Source organism: Aristolochia californica, unplaced genomic scaffold (genome assembly GCF_029961685.1).
Source record: "Aristolochia californica isolate CCGP_79_NKW_82.1479 unplaced genomic scaffold, dmAriCali1.0.hap1 SCAF_7, whole genome shotgun sequence".
Classification (NCBI taxonomy): Eukaryota; Viridiplantae; Streptophyta; class Magnoliopsida; order Piperales; family Aristolochiaceae; genus Aristolochia; species Aristolochia californica.
In genome coordinates, this window is record NW_027182268.1 from 32,138,319 (window position 1) to 32,157,215 (window position 18,897).

An 18,897-nucleotide genomic window follows, 5' to 3' on the forward strand; every position below is an offset into this window, starting at 1 on the left:
AATGGGTGTTTACTATTAAACATAATCCAGATGGGTCTGTGGCTCGGTTGAAGGCTCACCTCGTTGCTAAAGGCTATACACAGTGTTATGGCATTGATTATGAGGAAACCTTCCCTCTAGTGGCAAAAATGAACTCGGTACGTGTGTTATTATCTTTGGCAGCTAACCCTTCCTGGTAGGTATATCAACTTGATGTCAAGAATGCCTTTTTGAATGGGGATATAAAAGAGGAAATTTATATGCAGCAACCACATGGGTTTGTGGTTGAGGGGGAGTCCGTATGTCGACTCAAATGGTCTGAAACAGTCTCCTCCTGCATGGTTTGAAAAATTTAGCCAAGCACTCATACGCTCCGAATTTCACAGATGCTCTGGAGATCACTCCATATTTATTAAAGACACATCAAAGGGCAAGGTGATTTTGGTAGTATATGTTGATGATATCATTAAAACCGGTAGTGATCCCGAGGGCATCTAAACAACAAAAGAAAGGATATGTGCTGAATTCAAGACAAAGGATTTCAGACTGCTCAAATATTTTATGGGCATTGAAGTACTACAATCTAGGGATGAAATTATATTATTTCAAAGGAAGTATGTCCTTGACCTACTGAAGGAGACCAAAATGATGAGATGCAGACCAACAGAAACTCCTATGGACTCAAATACAAAATTATGTGCCAATACTGGAGAAGAGGTTGATGTCGAAAAATATCAAAGATTTGGTGGCAAAACTTATTTACCTTTGTGTAACGAGGCCAAATATTTCATATGCAGTCAGCATGGTAAGTAAATATATGCACACCCCACAACTCAGTCATTAACGAACACTAGAAAGGATATTGTGATATCTGAAAGGAGCACTAGGAAGAGGGCTCTTCTATAAAAATCATGGTCATTTCAACATCGAAGGATTCTCAGATGCGGACTTGGCCGGATCCTTGGATGACAGAAAATATACTTCAGGATATTGTACAATGGTTAGAGGGAACTTAGTTACATGGAGAAGCAAAAAACATAATGTACTTGCACGGTCCAGTGCAAAAACATAATACAGAGCCATGACACACACAATCAGTGAACTTCTATGGATCATATCTCTTCTTACGGAACTGGGATTCTACAACGAATCTCCTATGGACCTATATTGCGAAATCAAGCAACCATATATATCACATCCAATCCAGTCTTTCATGAGAGGACAAAGCATATTGAAGTAGATTGCCACTTCATATGAAAAATATCTGGCATATTATCTCTCAAGTATATATCTACAAAGAGCCAAGTTGCAGACATTCTCACCAAACCTGTCACTCAAAAATTTTGTCCACCATCTGCAGCAAGCTAGGCATTTACGATATTTTTTGTTGATTTTCAAGACTCCATAAATTTAGCTCATGGAGAAAAAGGGAAAGAAAATCATTGGGAGAAAACTGGAGGAAGAAGGGTTATGGAATTGATTATTCCTTACCCTCCCCCTGAAGCTCTATTTATAGATTTATGAAAGTACAATATTACAATAATACTCCTGAATTTAGTGTTTAGGGTTTTAACCCTGGAACTTTTACATAAGAGTAATATATGATATTAATGGGGGGGAGGGGGGAGTAGAGTGACAGAAATATAATAATAAGTTCATATGTCATAAACTTCCAACCTAAAAATTTTTTGATATTTTTTATGGGGATGAAGTTCCTTCGTCATGGACTCCCAACTACAAATAAATTTGATATTTTTCATGGAGATGAAGTTCCAACCACAAATAAATTTGATATTTTTGACTGGGATGCAGTTCCTCTGTCATGAACTCTCAACAAAAAAAAAAAATTGATATTTTTGACGGGGTTGACAATAAATAATGGTATGAAACTACCTCTTCTTCAATAATAATGTCTCATCAAAAGAGACACAATAGCAACAACTTAAATGGGCTTGGCTTGGCCCATTTAACATGTCCCAAAATAATCCTTGTAAAATAACCCATGAAATAGTCCAATGCACATACCTAGACCAAATAATATGCTGACTAAGGAATAATCTGTCAATTCTTCAAAAATAATAATCCAGCCAGAAAATTTTATTTTTACCGAGTCGCACCAAAATCTTGGGCATGTTTACCGAGACAAAAAATGTGACCTGAGTGAGGTTGACCCGAACCCAAGTTGATCGGGTCCGGGTTGACCCGAACCTAGTGGATCCGAGTTGACTCGGTCTGGAACAGGAGTGCTTGGCTGGGTTGCTCTCGGCCCGGTCCGGGTTGCGGCAGAACGGGCACGGGCTGCGCAGACTTGACTCGGGCGAGTCCGGGTTGCCGAACCCGGTGCTGATTATTTCATGTTTCCTAACTTAGGAAACATGAAATATTTCAACAACGCGTCGTCTTCTTCCTCTCACGAAAGGAAAGGAAACAAAACTCTTCTTCAGAAGGAAATTTTCCAAATAACAGCAAGCAGTTGGTTTCCCTGATTTGTCGTCTAGAAAATGGCAACAAAGCTGGCGCTCGGAAGACGAGTTGTTGCCTATTGTTGCCAAAGCTAGCAAAACAATTTAAATTGGCAACTGCATCTTCTTCCCCGATGCCGAACAGAGCGGAAAGAACCAGAGAGTCGACGCCAGAGAAAGAAACTTCCCAAAATACGAATCAGTCACAAGAGGCGACGCCAGAGAAAGAAAAACGCGAGCGAAGAACTTCCGAAGGAAAGGCAGCAAAGATCAGGCAGATTTGTTTCCGAAAAAAAAATAGCAGTAATACCGTAATGCCAAGATGGTATCTTACGTGCCCTTCTAGGTGAACCTACAAGCCGGTAGCGGAAGCTGCAGTCCAAATATCAACGCGGTGTGCCGGTCGGAATTGAAGGAGAGAGATGAACATGGTGCCATCATTGCTTGCAAGAGCGCCTGTGAAGCGTTTAACATCGACGAGTACTGTTGCAGACGAACTTTCGGTGGTTTGGGATGGCGTATCGGTCTCGACGGTGCCGCAGTGCCTCTCTACGCCGGTATAATCGCCTACAATCCGCAGGAACGCTGGGTGACTTCCTCACCGGGAGAAGTCATCGTCTTCGGCGTCGAACATAGATACTATGGTTGATGCCAGCCTTCCTTGGTCGACCCGAGGGTGCTGCTTCTGCACTCTGCAACATCAACTCACTTATGATGGTAGAAACCGAGTAGAAGCTCCTCCACGGTCGAGTTGCAATAAAGTTTGACGGAGTCAAGAGACCTAGACTTTGAACTTGAGTTGGTATTATCAAGCAGCTTTCACCAAGATCACCACAGGAAATAACAAAAAATGAGCTCGAAAGGAGAAAAAACTTCAGCTATTGCTTTTCTTACAACAGTTTCTAAACTGATAACTTTTGACGATCTTCACGATCATCTCTCTATCTCACTGCTCTCATCTCCTCATTGGTGACAAAGAGATGGCAATCAAAAAGTTTCAAAGAAAAAAATTGAACCTACTTGAAAAATCAAAGGCTATATTTCGGGGAAGAAATTAACAAGAAAAGGAAAAAAAGATTTGGAATTTAAAAAGAAACCATAACTACGAGTCTTGAAAATCAAAGCTCTGATAGCATGTTGATTTTTAGGACTCCATGAATTTAGCTCATAGATAAAAGGGGAAAAGAAACTCATTGAGAGAAAACTGGAAGCAGAAAGGTTATGGAATTTATTATTCGTTACCCTCCCCCCCCGAAACTCTATTTATAGATTTATGAAACTACAATATCATAATAATACCCCTGAACTTAGGGTTTAGGGTTTTAACCCTTGAACTTTTACATAATTTCATCAATGCCATCTCTATTAGATGACCTTTTATTTACCATCCTGCCATCAATGTATGTGGGTCTATGGGCCTTCTCCTCGACTTGTGGGCCTTGAGCTTGTCTTCTATTTCTCTTGGATCCATGGGTCTTCATTGGTCTTATGGGCTTGGGCCTTGTCTTCTAACATTTTCTCACCCCCAGCTTGAGGGGGAGTGTTACAATGTGGGACCATGGTTGCATGAGCTGGTGGGACCCACCATGAGGACGTGAGAAGCCAAGATGAGTCAACACACAAGCTGGCATGAGTTGGATGATGAGCTGGAATAAGTTGATAGAATTGAAGATTTAGTGTGACCCACAAAGATACCACGAGCTGGCATCACATCTTTGTCCCATGAGCTGGAAGATCTAATGGGACCCACAAAAATATAGTATGAGCTAGCATCCTCAGCCTAGCCAACTCGTGAAGAGGGAATTGGGAAAGTTAGTTTTTGGGTAAGTTAGAATTTGGGTAAGTTAGAAATTGAGTAAGTTCTAAATTGAGTTGAATTATAGTTGGAAAGTGTACATAAATTATATCACTCCTCCACTATAAATAGAGGAGCTTTTATTCAAGAAAAATAAATAAAAAAAGCAAGGAGTTCTCTCCTCTTTTCTCATTCACGTGCAACTCTTCTCCTCTTCTTTTCTCTTCTCTTTAGTTTTTTCTTCTTCTCCTCTCTCTAACCTAGAGCTCTTTTTCCCTCTTCTCTTTTTCTCTTCTCTCTCCCCTTGCTTGATTTATTATTCATGGGGTCCTAAAATGAACACATAAAATATACTTATATTGAGATATATAATCTGGTAGATTTTGGTCTCTATAATTTTGCCGAATTAAGTACTCTTTCTCCTTTTGCCAACATAATCATTGACTCTTCCAAGATCAATATCTCCTTATCAAAAACCCAGATCAAGAATTGGTTAAATATGTAAGAAAATAGGCTTACAAATCTTTCTTTTGATATATAATTCTCCATGTACTTGATAGCATAAAATAGCTCAGAAGTTGAAGTTTTCGGTTGTTGCTCAAACCTCTTTTGTTATCTGACATTTGTTGCTTCAAATATTAATTTCTCGTTGTAGATAACTCTGATTACAAAAAAACCTTTGTTCTTGGAAAATAGACTCGAATATCTTTCCTTCAATATATAAATGCAATATTTAAAGCTCAGTATAGAGTGAAAATGCAAAGAAATCATCAGGTATAGGGACAGAAAGGAGAAAAAAAGATAAATACGAACCTAAACTACTAGAGATAACAGATCAGAAAAGGATCATATTATCTTTGTGGGTTGACCAAGTCAACTCATAGAACCTGCTCTGATACCAAGTTGAATTTATGGAAAAGAGAAATACTTCATTGTCTTGTTGTAATCAGAGTACATGAGCCCCCTATTTGTAATAGAGGAAAGTAGTAGAGTCCAATTACAATTAAACTACTTTTGTACCAATTACACCCAAACTCTAAAACTTAAAGATAAGTCTTAGCATAATTAAATAACCCAATATAAATAGAAGACTAACATGACTAAAATACCTTTAAACTGAAACTCTTATGTGAGATCTGCTTCCATAATATTTTTGGCTCTGTAAGTCTTCTCATGCCACCTCATATGATCATGGTTGATAAATATTTCTAGAAGAGTGATGCCTGAAGAGAACACCCAAAGTCCACCAATGGAGGCTAACAAAACAACCAAGACTAGAGCTCTTAGTTTTGAGTTTTCGTGGACAGAACCACCACGTAATGAGGTTGACGGCACAACCTAGACCAAGAGCATCAAGCTCTGAGTTTAGTGGACAGAACCACCACCACCAGAGGTTGACAGAACAACCAAGAAGAAGAGCTTCAAGCTCTGGTTTCACCGTGAGAAAGAAAACACCAAGGAGGCTAGAAAAACGGGAGTGTTGCTCCCCTTCTCTTCTTTTCTATTTAAACTTAGGGTTAGGTTAATTACATTACAACCCATGGGCTAAATACAATACAAACCAGCCCAACTAATCCCTTTCTAATGAGCCTATGTACATGACATAAATTATACAACAAATATTAACATAAAGACTATCTTATATACATTCCAACATATGGTAACATCTTCCCTCAAATTGATGTTGGGAAGTCAGTCAGCAACAATTTGCCAACCAGAAAATTATGCCGGGGTTGAGACAATGCTTTGGTGAAGACATTAGCCACTTGAAGGTCCGAAGAGATATACGGAAGAGATATTACTCGGCGCTCCAAAGTGTCACGGATAGAGTGACAATCAACCTCAATGTGCTTGGTGTGCTCACGGAAAACTGGGTCGGCAGTAATTTGAATGGCACTCGTATTATCTGCATGGAGAGGTGTAGGGGTAGTCTGAAGAAACTAGAGCTCAACAAGAAGACAAAGTAGCTATATAACTTTAGAACACGCAGTCGACATGACACGATACTCGGCCTCAGTAGAGGAATTGGACACCTGATCTTGTTTGTTACATTTCCAAGAAATCAATGCATTCCCTAAAAACATACACCAACCTGTAGTAGAGCGGCGGGTATCGGGGCACCCAACCCAATCAGCATCACTGTACGCAACTAGTTGAAGCGCGGAGCCTGTAGGAAAGAATAATCCACAAGTAGGAGATCCTTGCAGATAGTGGATGATGCGCTGAACTGCCGCAAGATGAAGGTGTTGAGGAGAAGACATAAACTGACTGACCTGATGAACGACATAGGAGTTGTTAGGATGAGTAGTGGTCAAGTATATGAGACTCCCAACCAGGCATCGATAGATAGTAGGATCATCAAGAAGAGCCCCTTTATCTTTCATGTATTTGACATTGACCTCCATAGGAGTAGCGACCGAAAAAGTGTCTTCCAAACCAACTAGAGTAATAATATCTTGAATATACTTATGCTGGTTTAAGAAAATACCGTTGGGTCGATGATGTACTTCCAGACCTAAGAAGTACGTGAGTTGGCCAAGATCCTTCTTATGTAAAGCTACATGCACTACCTACTGAAGCTTAGTAATCAGGCTAGAGTCAGTGTCAGTAATGATGATGTCATCCACATAAACCAAGAGAATGACCATGCCCACAAAAAAATTGTGATAGAAGAGAGAGGAATCATACTGACTTTGTGTAAAGTTGTGGAGAATAAGTGTACCGCTAAACTTCTCAAACCAAGCTCTGGGAGCTTGCTTAAGCCCATACAGATTACAATGTAGCTTGTAGACATCATTAGGAGAAGTAGTCATACCAGAGGGAAGCTTCATGTAGATATCCTCTTGTAGATCACCATGGAGAAAGACATTCTGCACATCCATCTGATGCAGTGGCCAGGACGACTGTGAGGCAGCAATGGCTAATATGGTGCAAAACGTGGTCATCTTGGCAACTGGAGTAAATGTATCCTCATAATCAATCCCATATTCTTGCTTGTTCCCCAAGGCTATGACACGAGCTTTGTACCGATCCAAAGATTCATCTGACCGCAACTTGACAGAGAAAACCATTTACTTCCAAGAGACCGAATAGTAGAGGCGCAAGTAACAATGTCCCAAGTGTGATTCTCCTCTAGAGCTTGTAGTTCTGTTTGCATTGCCTTTTGCCAACACTCATGTGCCATTGCCTGTTTGTAGTGAGAGGGAATGGAAATAGATGATAAAGTAGCCGCAAGAGATAAAGGGGAGGAGAAACCATATCTATCAGGGGGGCGAGAAGGGCGAGTAGACCGGTGAAGAGTGGTGGAGGCAAGAGCAGAGGGATGATCAGGAGCAGGCCCCAAGTTAGTATCAGGAGGGGGCACAGATGAAGTGGGGCGGGCTCATCAAAGCTAGGCAGAATAGACAAAGATGCAGATGGTAGTGCAACAGGAGATGGAAAGAAATATCGATTTTCAAAGAAAGCCATATTCCAAGAAACACGGATACGACGAGCATGCTAACATAGCAAACATAACATTTTTTAGAAATGGCATAACCAAGAAATGCACACAGAACTGATTGGGTAGTAAGTTTGTGTCTTTCATAATCAGGTAGATGCACAAAAAAAACACAACCAAATGTTTGAAGATCAATATATGACGAAGAATAACCAAATAACTTAAAGAATGGAGAAACATGATGCAAGGTAGGAGAGGGCGTGCGGTTGATTAAATGAACTGAGGTAGAAAACGATTCACACCAAAAATGTGGAGGAACAGATGATTCAAGTAGAAGGGTTCGGACCATATCAAGAAGATGATAATTTTTCGCTCAATAACTCCATTTTGTTGCGGTGTCGAGGAACAAGAACGCTGAGAGATAATGTCTTTGTTTTGAAGAAAATATGGGAACTCAGTAGACATGTACTCACCTCTAGAATCAGAGCGCAAGAAACCACTTAAATACTACAAAAACTTCAAACTTAGCCCGTAACAAGTAGACCCAAGTAAATCGATTGAAGTCATCAATAAAGGTAACAAAGTACTTATATTGCGCATGTGAGACAAAAAGAGCGATTCCCCAAACATCACTATGAATAAGATAAAAACAGTGGGAGGCATGTGAGGCATGATGAGGAAAAGGTAGAACCTTACTTTTGCCAAGTTTGCATGATGAACAATCAAAAGAAAGATCAAGAGAAGATCATGTTGTACTGCCTAATAAACCAGAATTAAACATTGTACGAGAACATCAAAGTTTGGGTGGCCTAGACGTCTATGCCACATCTTAGTGCCAGAGCCAACAACATTACATGCAAAAGAAAGTACAAGAGCACGCAAAAAAATGGTGGAGAGAAAGACTTTAAGTGGAAATAGTCATCCCACTTTAGGCCCCTTTGAGATCACTTTCACTGACGCTTGATCTTTCACAACACAACTAGAGTGAGAAAACTGAATATTACAATTTTTATCAACCAGTTGACCAACAGAAAGAAGATTTGTAGAGAGTTCTAGGGACACAAAGACATCAGCTAAGATGGGAGAGAGATCACCAATAGCACTGATAGGCAGAGAGCTACCATCAGCAATGTTGATTTTCAGGTTTCCATCATACTTTCGGACATTAGAAAGAGACACGGCATTGTTGGTCATATGGTTAGAAGCATCAGAATCAAAATATCATGACTAAGCAGAGACTTTATACTTACTTGAGAGACCAAAAGTAGAAAAAGCAGAGATGATCATCTGTTGTACCATTTCAGGGGTGAGTGTGTTCGGATTTGTGGGTGTTGGAGGAACAAGAATTGTAGTAACCGGGACGGTTGACAGCAATGACGCAGAACTAGAAGTACTAGTAGAGGTGTGATAAGCAATATTCTTCTTCTTTTTAGGGTGAGTAGGACAAGCTGTGATGAGATGACCCAACTTCTTATAGTAGTTACACGACTTCTTGGGGCATTTCTAAGCAAAGTGACCATAATCCTTGCAGTGAAAGCACTGGACATAACTCATGTCCCGACCCTTATTTTTCCCTTGTGCTGCATAGGCGACAATAGTAGAGGTATCAGCCTGGACCCGATGTTCCATGCCAGCCTGTGTAGCAATGCGCTACTCCTTCCTAAGAGGTTCACTCAAATAGGCATCCAGAGACGACACAGGATGACAATTCATCAGATGTGAACGAGCAATCTCAAACTCGGGACAAAGCTTCATCAAGAATTGATCTCTCTTGTTGGTTTCATGTACGACTTGCACAACAGAGAGAGAAGCAACTGGGACGTTCTCATAAACTATATCAGTATAGTCAGCCCAATGGTTTTGAAAACCCGAAAAGTATTCTTCAATGAAATGACTTCCTTGTGTGAAGTTAGCCATCTCATATTCTACTTGAAACCGCTAAGCCGTGCTGTTTTGATGATAAATCTTGTGGAGGTAATTCCACATATCCGCAATAGTTTTATAGGGCCTCAGATTAAAAACTAGGTGAGGCTCAAGAGACCCAAGTATTTAGGTCATGACCCTAGCATCCATGGTGGTCCATTTTGACAACGCTTTAGCCTCGCGAGGTGCTGGATCACACCCATCAATATGTTATGCACGCAATAACATTATTATTTTAGTTGTTTTCTTTAATTTACTTTATTTTATTTTAGTTTTAGGTCATAGGGGTATTTTTGGAATTATGTATTCATAGGGATATTTTTGGAATATTTTATTCATAGGGATATTTTTGTAATATTTTATTAAACCCTAACAGGGTGAACCCTATTTAAAGGGTAAGAGTAATGAGATGGAGAAACATTGAGAATTAGATTAAATCTAGCATAAACAGGCTTGAGATCACCTTCTTGATCTCAAGGTTAGGGTTTTCCTAAAAAACCCACGTATTCTCTCATCCTCCATTGATCTTCGTCTTCCCCATGTCTTTCTACTATCCCTACAGTAATGCATGGCAGACCCGTAACCCGTGGCAGATCCAAGATCCTCCCAAAGAATCCTTGTGTTAGATCCGGGACCGTAACAACTGGTTTCAGAGCAGGAACACAAGGGGTTATTCTATATCTCAAGAAAGATGGATTGCTATGGGTAAGGAATTGGAAGAAATACGAGCACGGTTAGATGCTTTCATTGGACTTTATGCAAGGGAGGAACTCACTGCTACCGCAAAACAAGTCATACGACCTGAATTCTTCGAGCACAACAGCGACACAGAAGATGGAGTCGAAGCTGTCTCGGGCGGGCCGAAAAAATCACAAAGTTCGTCCAGTTTACCTGCTGAAGTCTCTAAGGAAAATTTGGGAGCAACCTCAAATCCGGATGAATAGAGAGGTTTTACGTCACAAAAAATCAAAATTTCCGCACACGAAAATCCAAAGCCGAAGGACGACGACGATTTGGGGAAATCGGAGGGGTATGCTGAGCAGGGAACTATAGTGACGGGGCAGCCAAAATTGATTTCCGAATCAAGGAAATCGGAGTGGGTTTCTGCCAAAATCTCCTCGATACAGGCTGATTTGGGTTCAACCTCCCAAATCCCCTTTTCACGGCTAACAGAATCTTTTTCCGCACATCAGATGGAAGCCTTCCGGTTGATCTCGGTCACGACGAATCAGTTAGGGCATCCCTCCTCCGTCTCCGAACATCTACAAGCACCGGCAGAAACAAGAGTCCACCGAAAAAAGAGGAAGCGCTGTCGGCAACAAATCCGGTGGGCTCTGGCTTCCAGATTCTCATTCTCAGCCTCAACCTCGCCCTCAGAAGCCCAGCGGGGAACCGTCTTCAACGCCATTGGGGGTAACCTTCAGAAACTCCCTTGATTTTTAAATCAAAATAAGTTTTTCAGAGTGTTCATGTGGCTCAGAGGGGCTAAGCAGCAGCAACACTACTCGAAAATTATAGACGAAGGGTCTCTGGGTCGTGCAGTAGAGCATCGATGGCCAATTGAGGGACTTTTGGATTGGGGGTATGCAGTTCGAGATGAAATTTTTTGGAGGATGCCGAGATCCATTAATTTTTTTTTTTGGGACCTCTGAATTTTTTCTGGTGGCTTGGTTTTTCTACTGCTGTGCACAACACCAGTGCGTATGTTCGTTGTCCACTTGAGAATGTGAAACTATTTAATTTTTCAATTGCCGAGACCAGTGTGCATGTCCCGTATCTATTTGTGCTTAATGTGATGCTGAAATTTTTTTGTGGGAGGCTCTATTTCATGTTGATGAGCAAAATGGCTTGGTAGTCCTGAATGAAGTGAAGGCCATATGGCTGCGCAATCCCAAAGAGGTTCTTGGTGAAGAGTCCTACAGATTTTACCATTCTCCTGCAAAGGACCTTGGTGAGGAAATTCCAATGGCTGGGAGTCACTTCACTGCTGAAGATGAAATTGATGAACTTTTGTTGGGTATTCAAGCTTGGGTGTGGACGGCCTCTGGAGGAAAGGGTAGATGTTTGCTACCTGTGAAGTTTAGAGAGCAGGATCCACAGAGGGTGTGTGCCACTTGCTATGATAGTCTTGATCCTCTACAGGATGTATTGATCAACAACATAAGCAATGTTGTGCAGGTTGGAAAGCATGGGGTGACTGATTGGACATGTATGAGAGGATGGATAAATAGGCCCATAGGTTTATTTATGGAACAAGATATATACAAGTCACCCATTACTTTACGGCGTTACTGTCAGGTTGCTAGGTTATATCCAGAGAGATCTATACCTCTGGCAGTGTTCCAAGGCGCTAAAGGGCTGGCAATTTTAACAGTTGCAACAACATGGGAGGTTCTTACCTACAACATGGGTTCAGGGTTGGTGGTTGCTCGAAGGTTGGATGGGTCTTGGTATGCACCATCTGCCGTTCTGTCCCTTGGCTTCGGGTGGGGAGCTGCGAGTGGGGGTGCCCTCACCAATTTCATCATTATGCTCGATGATTCTCACGCTGTAAAAACATTCTGTATGCATATGTTTTTTTCTCTCGGGGCTAGCTTTTTTGCTGCAGGTTGTGACTTCTTTTACAATTCTAGAATGACATCAGAGCAGAATGACATCTTTTACATTGGAAGAGTTCTACCTGATGTTTCTGCCATCTCAGAGTCTATGGATGCGCCTGCACAGGCCCTCAAGTTGATTGAAACGGCTTTAAACATATACAACAATGCCCCAGACCAGCAAAACACACTTGCTGGGATTGTAGAATAGAATGAGATGACTTCTATTGTGGTGAATGAATACAACAACAGTGTGGCTATTTCGGATTGGAAGTTGGTGGGTGTGGAAACATTACATGCGCTGCACTAATGGGAGAAGGGGATGGGAAATCCAAATGTTTTGGATTTGTGACCTTTGAGAATGCAGAGGTATGCAGGAGTGCTGTATATGTTGATAGGAATGCATGCTTGTTCATTGATTATGCTTTTCGAGCTCAACCTACTGTTGGGCATGTGGAGCACAAGGAATCAGGTCTGCATGTTGCAGCTAGTAGTAGTGCCTCAGTTGAGTCTGCAAAAATAAAGTCTAGTTCTGTTGAAGATGTCAAACTTGCAGTAGAACCTGCAATTGCATTTGGCAATCTTTTTGTTGAGTTAGAATGCAACGATGATGTTGCATACGGTGAAGCACCAGAAGGAGAACCATTTGAAGCTACCATACACAAGGTCGAAGGATATGCTGATATAATTGTCATGATGCACTTTGCTAGTGGTGTTGTCAGAAGAGTTGCCTCAACAACAGGTTTTCCTGTTCTTCTTGTGGGGGATGGTCAAGGCCATCACCCTCAAATTTTGTTGGGTGGAGACATAGTTGATATGCATGTTGTTGAGAAAGATGTTCTACACGAGATGGTGAGGATTCTGAAACAGAAGCCTGATTTTCATGTCAAGGAGAAAATAGTGGTCCTAGTAGATACATGGCAAGAGGATTTTCGTGGTGCCAGGGCAAGATATCCACAAGATTATGCTGGAGTAGTATTTCCTCAGAGACCCGATAGGGCAGCACCCACTGTGACTATATACAATGGGCAGGTTGGTGAGCTCTTATCAAATGGAGTAAATGTGAGTATATACAATGGGCAGGTTGATGTCACATGTGCAACTAAGGAAACTGATGCATGGATGTTTTTGCCATCTTTCATGGCTACTAGTGCTTCTAAGGGGCTTGCTTACATGGACTTAAGCGGTGATGGCAGTTTCTCTCAGGCCTTGGAACTCAATGGTTCAGATATAAATGGCTACAAAATAACAGTGGAAGAGGCTAGGCCAAGGGGTGACACACATGATGGTTTCAACCCTCTAAGTGTTTCCGGGTGTAGCAATTGGAGGGGGTTAGTGCTGTTGAGTCTTCTCCATCCCTAGGGGTTGGTCCTGATGTTGTTGCTGCAGGCTGGCAAAGGGTAGGCCATGTAACCTGGCCAATGGGAGGCCGCCGTGAGGGGCTGTTTCACACCAGTCTAGGATTGCGGAAGGGCAAAGCTGCTGCTTGGGGAGATGTAGCGACATTCGGCACGCATCCCTATAGTTGACAGTAAAAAAAAAATCCTTGGGTGGAATGCTCTCGCGTTCGGGCGCCTAGAGAGTAAACATAGTGATCGTAGATGCTACTTGGGCACAGTGGAGACGTCGGCATACAGACCCTACTTCCGAGATTGAGGACAAGCTCATTCTTCCAGGGGTTGTAATGTTATGCACGCAATAATATTATTATTTTAGTTGTTTTCTTTAATTTACTTTATTTTATTTCAGTTTTAGGTCACATGGGTATTTTTGGAATTATGTATTCATAGGGATATTTTTGGAATATTTTATTCATAGGGATATTTTTAAAATATTTTATTAAACCCTAACAGAGTGAACCCTATTTAAGGGTAAGAGTACTGAGAAGGAGAAACATTGAGAATTAGGGTTTTCCTCAAAAACCCACGTATTCTCTCATCCTCCATTGATCTTCGTCTTCCCCATGTCTTCCTACTATCCCTACAGTAATGCATGGCAGACCTAACCCGTGGTAGATCCAAGATCCTCCCAATGAATCCTTGTGTCAGATCTGGGACCATAACACAATATAACCCCATAATTCTTTTCCCATGACAAATAACCGGAACCGAAATGCCTAGGCACTGTAGTTCTTACCCGTGAACCAAATAGGAGGAAAATTTAACTTGTCCATTGACATGATGAAGGCAACAAGCCGAAAGCTAAAGTGGCTGAGATACAAGCCCCACAAAAATATTTTTTGAAGGCTACAAATAGACTAAAACCCTTGCTGAAAATTTTAGAAACCCTTGCTACAAATTCCAGATCTACCACCATTGAAGTGACCAGACCAAAGGTCACCTAGCTGCTGAACAACAGTGTAGCCAAGCACCTTCAGCCAAGAACAACTGAGCCACATCAAACCAAATATTTCGACAGAGACCCTTCAGGCCACCCCTCTGAGCTCGGACAGAAATACCAGCAGCCACAAGAAGAACCTTAAGCCTAGAAACCTTGAGCTCGGATAGAAACTTTTGAACAGAAACCCTTCAACCCACCCCTCTGATCTCGGACAAAAACACTAGAAGCCACACCAAGAACCTTCAACTTAGAAACCCTGAGCTAGGACATAAACTTTTGAACAAAGACCCTTCAGCCCACCCCTCTGAGCTCAGACAGATCCTTGACTCGTCGGACAAAGACCTTGAGCTCCTAGCTCACGATCAGCACAGAGAAGTTGAACCACCACTCCCAGAAAATATATCAAGATCAGCTCCAAGCTCTGATACCATGTCAAATATTTCTAGAAGAGTGATGCCTGAAGAGAACACCCAACGTCCACCAATGGAGGTTAACAGAACAACCAAGACTAGAGCTCTTAGTTTTGAGTTTTCGTGGACAGAATCACCATGAAATGAGGCTGACGGCACAACCTAGACCAAGAGCATCAAGCTCTGAGTTCTGTGGACAGAACCACCACCACCAGAGGTTGACAGAAAAACAAGGAAGAAGAGCTTCAAGCTCTTGTTTCACCGTGAGAAAGAAAACACCAAGGTGCTGGAAAAACGGGAGTGCTGCTCCCCTCCTCTTCTTTTCTATTTAAACTTAGGGTTAGGTTAATTACATTATAGCCCATGGGCTAAATACAATGCAACCCAACCCAACTAATCCCTTTCTAATTAGCCTATGTACATGACATAAATTATACAACAAATATTAACATAAAGCCAATCTTATATACATTCCAACATATGGTAACAATGGTGGGTCCCACCTGCTCGTGATCATGGTGGGTCCATATCTTATGGGTTTGGGCCCATCTTCAAACACTCTTGAATATGTGGGTCTTCCTTTGTCGTATGAGCTTGAGCTCATCTTCCAACAAGTGCTATAAATGAAAAACAACAAATTTATTTAGATGTGGTTAATGTATTGTTAAAGCAAGATTGGAGAGTGAAAAAAATAGATATATTGGTGTGGAGAGCAGAGAAGAAGAGGAGAGAAATGTGTGGGTGGAAGAAGTGATGAAAAAGAACTAATGTTAGCCTTCACCTAATCTTTCTTTTATATAATTAATAAGAAGTACAATTTTACCTTATTGCAGTAGAGAAACACTCGAGAAGGAAAAAGTATAAAAAAAGAGATTAAAAAAATGCATACGTCTTTCCAATACTCCCACTCAAACTGGTGTATAGATATTACAAATGTCCAACTTGGAATATGCATCATGCAATAGACCAAGACCTAAAACCTTAATGAATATATATGTAATTTGACATTTGATAGGAATGTACTCAATGGTGATGATACCTTCTTTCAACTTCTCTGGCAAGCCAAGTTTCTCTAGCAAAGATTTAATTCACAATATTTTACGTACAACATTGGCCATATCTTGATATTTTATCGATACTACATCTGGCCGCAACACTCTATTTTTTTTACTATGTGAAGTAACTCGATTTTCTACAACCGTAGTGCAATATCTTGAAGTGGACTTCCTATCATCTTGAGACCCAACCCAATAAGCATTGACACAACCTTCTACCTTGATATGATTGTGTGCCTTATAAAGGAATCCTTGCTCAAGAATTTTTTTTAAGATATTGCAAATCCTCTCTAAGGCTATCCAAATAGTTTGCATATATTGACCACTCATGCTAACAAATAATCCATTATCTAGTTTAGTAATAGTGAGATAGATTAGATTCCTCAAGTGTTTTGAACCACTCTGGATCAACATCTCCATTTGAACTTGTAGTTATTTTAACATTAAGATCCATCAAAGACTCGATTGGGCATACTGTTGTTTCCCTCAACAAGCCTAGCACATACTTCCTCTATGAGAGGACCACCTCATGATGAAATTGAAAAAAATCAATTCTAAAAAATTATTTCAGCATGCCAATGTCTTTTACTTGGAAGTATCCATGCAAGCATTGTTTCTCCCTTTGTATTTCAATTTTGTGGACTACCTATAAGGATACTAATATCACATAATTGTCATAAGTACAACCCCTTCATAGTGTTTTTTTACAAGAAATAAATGATCCACAACACATCATCTCCTAAAATGAAACTCTAAAGTGACAAAACTGAATTTGTCAAATCATGCTCAAGAAGAGTGCTTTAGCCCATTGATGGATTCATGCAACTTACACCCTTTCTCCCCCTCAACCACAAGTCCAAGTGGTTGATGTTAAGTTGTAGAGACTAATTAACGCCTTACGTTGAGTTGGCACACGGGTTTCATTAAGGGTAGTTTGGGGATTTTACACTTGTAATCCGGTTTCCCAAATTTTCTCTTTATATTTGGGAGTGTTGTTGTTAGGATTTTATCATCAAGGAGAAGGACTTTGAGTTGCAGCTCGAGAGAGGTTAGGGAAAAACACCTGTAAGTGTGTGAGATTTCTCTTGCAAACTATTTCATCTTTATACTAGATTACTGCAGTGGCTGAAGATAAGACGTAGTCTCACCATGAGGCGAACCTTTATAAATCTTGTTGTATTTTTTCATGCTTGTTTTTTTACTTCTTCTGCGTTTATTATTATGGTTCTCGTTAGTTTGGAATTAGGGCATTTAATTCCTTACAAGTGGTATCATGATTGAGAAGGATCAACACTAGAAATCAACAAGTTTGATGGTATAGATTTTGTGTTCTAGAGGATGCATATCGAAGATTATCTGTACAATAATATCAAGTTGATAGACCTACTAGGAAGAGTTAGCTGCCATAAATAATAACAAATGTACCGAGTTTAATTTAGCCAGTGGAGAGTAGGTTTCTTCATAATCAAAGCCATAACATTGTGTATAGCCTTTAGCAACAAGGCGAGATTTCGACCAAGCCACGGACCCATCCGTATTGTGTCTCATCGTAAATACCTATTTGCAACCAACGGGTTTCTTATCTGAAGGAAGGGGGACTAGAGCCCATGTCTGATTTTCATTAAGAGTTTGCATTTCTTCATCCATAGCCGCCTTCCACCCTGGATGTTTGAGAGCCTCCTAATAGGATTGTGGTACATGTACGGAGGAAATATCCGATAGAAATTGACAACAAACAGAGGATAGACGATGATGAGACATAAAGTTTGTTATGGGATGAGAAGTAGAAGACATGGTGCATGATCTGGGCTCTTTCCTAACAGCAATAGGACGAGTATCATATTCTGGGCCAAAAATAATCAGAGAAGATGGACTTACCTCAGTAGGATCCGATAACTCAGTAGGTGTGGTGTCAGCCAGTGTTTCTGGGGGCTGAGTAGTTTCTGCAGCACGGGGCATTACCGGTTGAGAAGAACCTAGTACTGAAGATAAACCTAGAGGAGCATTATCCGAATAATATGGAGAGTCTTCAAAAAATGTGACATCCTGAGACACAAGTAAACGTTGAAGAGAGAGATTATAGCAAACATAATCTTTTTGTGTGTGAGAGTATCCTAAGAAGATATACTTCACAGATTTGGGATCAAGTTTACTATGTTTTGGGAGGAAATATGGGCAAAACATTGACAGCCGAAGACTCTCAAAGGCAGTGAAAAAAGATCATCATCAGGTAATAATAGAGAGTACGGAGATTTTTTACCAAGAACGGAAGAGGGTAATCGATTTATAAGAAAAAACGCAGTAAGAACTGCAAGCGGCCAATAAAAATATGGAACTTTTATGACATATAGTAAACCGCGAGTTACCTCAAGAATATGATGGTTCTTCCATTCGACTACACTATTTTGTTGAGGGGTGTATGCACATAATGTCTGATGAATAATGCCATTTTCTTGACAAAACGAGTCAAGATCTTTGGATGTGTATTCTTTGGCCTTATCTGACCGAAAGACTTTAATTTTCTGCCCAAACTAAGTGAGTACCATTACATGAAAAATTTAAATATCAATGGTATTTTAGAATATTCTTTAAACAAAAATAACCAAGTGGTACGAGTGAAGTCATCAATGAATGTAATAAAATATTTCACGCGAGAAATGTTGGAGACACTCTAGGGTCCCCATACATCAGTATGAATTAAAAAAAAGGAGAGACACTTTTAATTTCTAGATGAGGTGAGTTTGTAGACCTTTGTTGTTTACTCATTTGACATGATTCAGAATGAAGGTCCGATCACACTTTAGGAAAAAAATGATGAAGAGATTGGGTGGACGGATGTCCCAACCGATTGTGCCATAACCTGGTTTTAGTGTCACAGGTGGAAGCAGTTTTATTTG